Below are 8372 nucleotides of genomic sequence, written 5' to 3' on the forward strand. Positions count from 1 at the left end.
TAAATAATACTTCGTAACTCCCTTAAGATGGGGTGTTACTCATATTATTCAGCGGGCACAAACTATCATCTCCTGCTACCCGATTACTATCTTTAAGTTATTTACCTAAAATGCACTAGTCAATTCTAGTCGTACTCTATGCGTGCACTACCCCTCCCATGACTATGGTCCAGGAGATATTTGGACCTCTATTTCAAGGTGGTTCTAAACTTTAACTTAGGTTGCTCAAAAGGAGAAAAGACTAGACGACATGCAAAATAATTTGGACTTTCATGTATAAGCAAATAAGGGCTCAAGTTAGCCTCCGCACTTAAAAAACAAACGCACGCAAACTGATTCATATTGATAGTTGCAGATTTTAATAAGTTTGAAGAATCCTATAGGTAGGATCTCTATGTGATTCTAGATTTTATAAGCGGGCAACTTCATATGTAAAAGCCTTTCTTTTAATACAATTTCTAAAGCCTATATAGTTGCCTACTGATTATAAGCATAAGAGATTAAACCTATAGGTATGATTTCTAGGTGATTCGCGCAGTAACTAACAATGGTAATCACAAGAATATGTTCAGAATTGCTTAATCGAGTCCTATAGGCATGATTTCTAATAATGGTTAAAAGAGACGAACAGGACAATAATCAAGACTGATTTAGACCCTATAGGCATGATTTCTATAATTAAAACTGGGTTTTTTAGATCCTATAGGCATGGCATCTAATTTGTAAATTAAGCCGTATGTAAACAGAATCCTATGCGCACATTGAGATATTAATCATTCAATACCCTATAGGCATGGTTTCTAACAGGTAAAAGTAGAACACATTTGGACCAAATAGAGAAACTATAGGCAAGATTTCTAACACACATTTGAGCAAGATAAGATACTTATAGGTAGGATTTCTATAATAACTAAAAAGTAACACATTTTGAGCAAAATAGAATACCTATAGGCATGATCTCTAACACATGACAACCGAACATGTTTGAACATAATAATACATTTGAGCTAAGTGATGAACGTATAGGTAGGATTTCTACCCCTCTCAATGCAAGTGTAAGATAAATCCCCTTACCCAATTTTACTAATACCCCAAAATGTTATTACAATAATTATTACAAACCCAGAATAAATAGCATGAATTACATAGGAGAATAACTATAGGGAGCCTACAACAGGCCCGAAATATACCTGGACAGGCCTGGCCTTTACAACAGTCTCCAAGTTACGCACCCATAGACATACAGCAGCCAGGAATTGAATGATTCACCTAATGAGCACAAGATAGAGTTGAGCATATAGAACCAAGGCCCTAGTGTGTCAGAGTTCCCGAGGGCTTCAAGAACCCAGGGCAGTGCTCACACTAGGGTGGTTAACAAGAATAGTTCAGAGGAAGAATTAGGGACCAAATCCTAGTGTGTCAAAGTTCACAAGAGTCTCAATTGGACCCTGAGCAGTGCTCACACTAGGGAGGTCAAAGGACAGAACCTAAGTAGCCTTGGCTTTCAGCCGGCTAAGAATAAGAACTCAAAGAGACCAATTAGTAAAGGAATAGAATGCGGTTAGGGGACAACACTGAGGGATACAAACAGATTCAAGTTGAGCACATAAAAAAAGTAATAGAACATGCTTGGGTTTTAAGAACAGACTTTAGCAAAGTTTCAAAAGAACAAATTCAACACATAATACATATGTTACCAAGACAGGTTTGTAGGATTGATGTGCACAGACTTATGGTAAAAAGTTCAGATTATGCTAAATGTAGAATGCTAGTATCACAAAAAGGAATCATATCAATCAGAACTTAACAGGATAAGGGCAATTACTAGGGAAGTCAAGACATGATGAAAACAGGATCAAAACAGGCTGCATGTCATCATAGCAAATTCAGAAACAGACTTGTGCTATATACTTATATACTCATACTTAGTCAACTAATCCATAGAAATGGGGTATAGGAGCATGTTCAAATAGCAAATTTAAATAGTAAAGAGATGGCTATCAGTAACACATAGGCTAGGCAGACTTTAAAAAAAAATTAATCAACTTAAAGCAGGTCTAAACATGTCTCAAACTACAAGCGTAATGACATTTTAGATTAGAAAGGCATAGAATTGAAGTAAGACAGTCAAAATTGCATACGAGAACAGCCCAGAAACATATTGAACAACAATCTTCAGAAGTGAAAACACATGCTAATGACAGGTAAGTAGAAATGAAATGACAAAGGTTTGGTAACTCACTAGTTAAGCGAAAACCAAGAAAAAAACAAAGTTCACAAGTAGCAAGAACCCAGAATTTCTGGCCTTGGCTTTCAGCCGGCCAGGAACCAGAATATAGAACAAGAGTATTTAGAGAACAAAGAGCGATAAATTTAGTTTTTTTAGTAAACATTCACGATTCAACTCCCTCTCAAAGGGGAATGGGGAAGGGTTTATATAGTAGTAGAAATTAACATCCAAACAAGAAAAATCATCAATCAAACACGAGAAAGGAAAGAAGTCGAAATGAGTAAGGAAAAGAGAAAATTTCAAAACCCTAATTTTAGGTAAAGTACACAAATCGGCAGAAATCTAAAATAAATAAAAGGTAAAATCACATGCTGTATAGAATAAGATGAACATAGACAGAAATACCTTTTAAAATCAAAGAATCGAAACAGACTTGGTTCGATTTAAAAGAATCTGAAACCTTAATTTTAGGGTGAATAGGAATCAAAGATATACACAGAGATTCATACCATAAAAGAACAAGAATGAACATAGACGGAAAAGGTCAAGGAACTGAACCAGCTTTGGTTCGAAGTTGATGAGATCCGCTTGCCATGTTTAGCCAAGTGGTATATAGAAGGTTCCAGTACCAGGAGGAAGTAGAATATGGCAAGAAACAGGTACGTAATCCCATGTCCGGTGGGATTAGGAGAGAAAATTAGGGGAAAGACGGCTAGGGTTTGAGAGATGAGAGGATTCAAGGGCGGTGGGCGGTGAGGAATGATTTAGGGTTAGGGAGTTTGGGCATAATTAAAAAGGGAGGGTGTAATGTGCGCCGTTGATCTCAGAGATCAACGGCCACGATTTAAAAGGGTTTTGGGTCGGGTGGTTAAATGAGTCGCGATCGGGTATGGGGTTGGGTTAATTGGTCTTGGTCCAGGGGGTAATTGGGCTATGTTTGGGTAGTTAGGTCCGAAATTAGAAGGAATTTAGGGCTAGATTTTAAATACCCAATTTTAACAAATAAATAATTTATAAAAACATAATAAATAAATAAATAAAATATCATTTATGCGTGAAAATAATTACAAATAATTATTTAACATTATAAAAATATTAAAAGTTATTTTTTGCATAAATAATATAATTATACATGCATATGGGCTATTATTGTAAAATATGCAATTTAGCCCTGAAAAATGCAAATGTAATTATAAGAAATGACCTGAAAATATTTAAAATCTCATATTGGTATAAATTATAAGTTTAGATGATTAAATCATCATAAAAATAATTTAGAGGGTAATTATTAGATATTTATATAATAAAAAATACAGAAATAAATTAATTTAAAGCCTTTAATAATTATGAAAGAAAACTAAAATTATGAAAAATGCTTGTATATGCTTATAAACTAAATGATGATGCATAAGTACTATTTTGAAAGTATATATTTTCAAATATACATACATATATATATATATATATATATATATATATATTTGAAAATATGAGCAAAATATTGGGTATCAACAAAGTCGTGTTTAGATTAGAGTAGAATTAAAGAGAGCTTGTTTCTGATCCCGTGGCTCGGGGAATAATTTCGCGGTTAGGATAGGAATATACCTAACAGTCTTGCTTAGTTGAATACTGTATTATATTAGTTCATGATAGACTCAATACCATAGGAATATAGGATTGATATATTGTGGATAGGCGAGTAGTATTGTGGGAACATGCTATTCATATAAACGATTCAATCAATTAGAAACCATTGATAATTTGGATTAACAAGTGTGGTTATTTAACTTAATAGGATTGATAAACCGACCACAACCCTGGAATCTTCATCTCCTCTGAGTAAAATAAAAAACACATGTTCGCTTCCCTGATAAATTAGCTAATTACTTGTTCAATCTCTGCAAAACATAGTTTAGTAGATAAACAATATTTTTTATTATCTTGGACATTTAATTGATTTTATTTTGCTTAGTTAATGATTAATCTAAGTCTCTGTGGGTTCGAGATCCGACTTTCGAGTCACTTTATTACTTGATAGCTATGTATACTTGTTTGTACTTGGGGAACCAACAAGTTTTTGACGTCGTTGTCGGGGACATAGTTATTGATTGTTTATCTAATTTAAGCTTTAATTGATTTCTATTCAATTGTTTAATTTTCTTATTTAGTTAGTATTATAATTTTTTTTTACATGGCATCTTGGAACGAAAATTGTTTGAATGATAGTTATTCTTACTTTGATGATCCTTGTCTATATTGTGAATGACCCCACTAGTGGAAAAATTATCAACATACTCCCGGGAGCGAGTTCAATGCACAATCTCCCTTTGAGTGGAATATTTGTAATATGTTTGGTGGTCAAGGTGGCCATTGTGATGGTTGTACTAATTCTTTTTATCCTTCTTCGAGCCCTTATTATGATGTTTCTGATAATTTTTGTGAGTTTGATTGGAACAAGGTGGAGAATGTGGAATATGATGCTCAAACTATGGACCTATTGAGGCAATTATTGGAACAAACTGTTGAACGCCAAAAGGACTTTGAAAATCTCAAGGCAACAATGAAGAGAATAAAGCCCAAAGTAGAAGAATGGGCTGAAACATTTAATGATCAACAAGTTGCAGACTTAGTTGATAGTCAGGAAAAGCCTAAAATTAGACAAGAGAGTGAGTTCCAGCAAAAAAAAACTTTCAAAGAAGAGAGGAGATTTTGAGCCAAACTTGGCTAATGGAACAAGCTGAAAGATTAGAAATATATGAGGCTCAACGTGAGAAAATTACAGATGGGATGAAAGACTTAATAGAAAGAAGAGCTGAACTGGGGCAAGAGATTGAAAATTTTGGCACTGCTATTCACGACTTGGAAGCTCAATTGAATGCAAAGGTTATTGCATCTAACGCCCAACCAAATAGTTCTGAGTTGTGTGAAACTGAAAAGGAGCTTATACGCCAAATTGAGGAGCTAAAAGTGGAGAGTCAATCATTCGACCATACTTTTCTTGAGGATGCCAATGTTGAGAATAGTGTTCTAGAGTCATGCGAGGAAGTAGATAATATTATATTTGAAGACTCTAGTGTGTGTACATATGAGGATGTAAATAGTGACGCAATTCTAGAGTTGGGGCATACTAGTCCTCATTCCATGCATTTTTCGATATTGTGTTTGGATGATGATATGAAAATTGAGTCATTCGAGCCTTTGGAGGACCCAATGGACGAGGAACAAAGTGGTTACATTCTGAAATTTATTGTGCCAGAGAGAAAGAATTACATAACTCATCTGAAGGCTAAGAAGTGTAGAATGCGAAATTGGTTACTTGGCCCAATTACATTGTCCCACCATCCCGAGAGCATAGCAAAAAGCTTGAAGCCAAATTGGGGGCTCAATTCATAAGTTCGAGATGGAGACAAAAAGTGGTTCAAGTCGTGTCGCGACATTAAATCAGGCGCTTGTTTGGAGGCAACCCAGCTTTACTACTTTCTTTTGTTTTTATTTTTTTTATTGTATTATTTTTGTAGTGTCTGTTTTTATTTTGTAGGATTATAAGCATAGGAAGCAAAGCCATTGGAAGAGTGCAAAAATGAGCTAGATGGTGAGAACTAAGTGTGGGGTGGCCACACAAAGGACCATGCCTGGGGGAGGTCTGAGTACCTTGTGAGCCGTGATTGCTTCGGCCTTTGGCCTTTCAGGCAGTTTCTTATTCACCCTCATTATTGTTTTGCTTTATTTGTGCATTGGGGATACTGCACTCTTTTAAGTGTGGAGTGGAACAATTCCTCTAGATAATTAGTAGTGGTATGTTAGAAAAATTTTAACTTCTTATTTTGATTTTAGCTTCTTATTTTTGTTTTCGTAGTTGTGTAATATTTTAGTAGCTTAATATTTAAATGTGTAAATTAAGAAAAATCGGAAAAAAGTAGAAAAATTGGATTTTTCCCGATGATGGATCTCCTAGACAGTTTTCTTGAGGGATTGAAGTTTAAACAAAAATCCAAAAATATGTCTTTTAGTTTCCTTTAGGTAGTAAAAATCCTCCGTGGTTTTTCTTTGTGCCTCGATTCTTTTCCATGGGATGTAGTTTGAATCGGGTAGTAGTTTTTTCTTTCCTTTTATTTTTTTAGAGTAGGACTTAGAAAAAATGGAGGAAGAAAGATGAGATTCCTAGGCGCCCTTGACTTGTTTGATAGTAGCATATTTAGGCTTTGGCATGTGTAGTATCTTCCCTATGTGCTAAAATTACTTATGATGCCTTGGTTATTTGGATAGTATGTTTTATGACGCCTATGTCTCATTTTCTTGACTTATGTTCACTTTGTGCTTAATGCTTAATATCTTGTGGCTCTGTGAATACTTGCATTAGTTTTAGAGTCGGAATGAGACCGTCCTTAGTGAGTCATGTGCCACGTGTGAAGTGAGATTTTTGTGTAGTCCATGTCATTGTACTTGTGTCTAGAACTTTCCCCGTATGTGAGTCGAAGCGAAATGTTAGGTGAGGCTCGGTTTGAAAAATAATTTTAGGCATTCTTTGATCTTTTCAAGCTTTATTGCTATCAAAAATAAAATCTATCCCTAGTTAACCATTTTGAGCCTATAAATTTTATTTGGCACCCACATTACAAGCCTATACCCTTTTTATTCTTAATTGACATTGTTTTGATCCTTTTACCTCTTAAAGCACTTTAATTGTGAAATGAGCGCTAAAAGAAATTTGGAGGGAATTTGGGTGGCTTTTGAGTGGAACCAATGAAAGGAAGAAGGTGCACTTGTTTTGTAAAAGAATACACCACTAGCAGAAATTGGAAAGAAAAAAAAAAAAGAAAAATCTGAAAAAAGAGAAAAAAAAATTTAGATGACCAATTTGATATCTCGTTCTTGCTAGTGGGTATGAATTAAAGTCGTGCCTAAAGAAAGAGGGAACATTTTTAGGGATGATTTTAGTTATGAAATTGAAGTTGGGATTGAAGACGTTGTGCTTACAGTTGATTATGTGATGTGTTAAAGTGATTAGGAGGGTTAGCCACTAATCCTAAATATATCCTTCCCGTCCCTTAGCCCACAATACAACCATGAAAAAGTCCTGATTAATTTTAGATCGAGTGAGCCTACATTAGTAGAGATTTACATTAAGGGAAAGCCTATGGTACCATTTGTATGCATGTGACTTCTTTTGTAAGAGTGAGTGATATTCTTTGATATATATGAGTCCTTAAAATATATTTGAGCATTTGATTTAAGTGTATGGATTCAACTTACTCTTTTGTTCTTGTTGTGAGGGCACATGATTTCATGAGGGATAAGTAATGTTATTAGACTTCTCTAGGATGTTGGGTATTCAAGCCATGAGTGCATTATGACTAGGATTGTTATAAGCATATCGTCTCTGTTGTGAATATTTTAGAATAATGGCATAAGTTAAGAGAAGTGTAAGTGATTGCATATGCTACAGTTTAATTGTTGCTATCAATCATGGTCATTGGTGTAGTGTGCTTCAAATGTGAAAAGTGCCCAAGAATAGTGTTAATTGTTTGTTGCTCGAGGACGAGCAAGAACTTAAGTGTGGGGTGGTGATGTTTGGCTAAAAATTCATGTTTTGGCATGTAATTTACCTTGCATTATACCTCGATCTTATTAATTTTTGTGTGAATATTTGTGACTCGAGCTTAATAATATTATTTATATGTGTAGGAGTCAATTGGAAGTGATTTGAAAAGTTTTCATGCAAAGTGAAGTAAAAACGGAAGAATCTGGATGAAGTATAAGTTTGGTGCCCAGGTCTCGGAGAACGAAGCGAGGTTCACTTCGTGAGATCGGGACCAGAGCAGAAGAAACCAGAAAAGTCCCGGACAGTGAAGCGAGGGTCACTTCGCCAGATCGGGACCGAAGCAGAAAATTTCAGCTTCTTCCGTCCGAATTAGGAGAAGCCCAATTCGCCCCAACAAACCATAGCCACTATAAATACATCAAGAAAACATGCTTTTAGGGAGAGACACTACTTTGGAAGGAGAGAAAACTTTGAGAACATTATTTAGAGGCAAGAACATCACGTGGAATAACTTTTGGAGGAGAAAATCATCGAGTTCTTCATTCCTTCATCTTTCCTTTGTAATTTGTTTATGCAAAAATCCTTGAAAAATTGTTACTA

This window comes from Nicotiana tomentosiformis, chromosome 8, assembly GCF_000390325.3.
Source record: "Nicotiana tomentosiformis chromosome 8, ASM39032v3, whole genome shotgun sequence".
Taxonomy (NCBI): domain Eukaryota; kingdom Viridiplantae; phylum Streptophyta; class Magnoliopsida; order Solanales; family Solanaceae; genus Nicotiana; species Nicotiana tomentosiformis.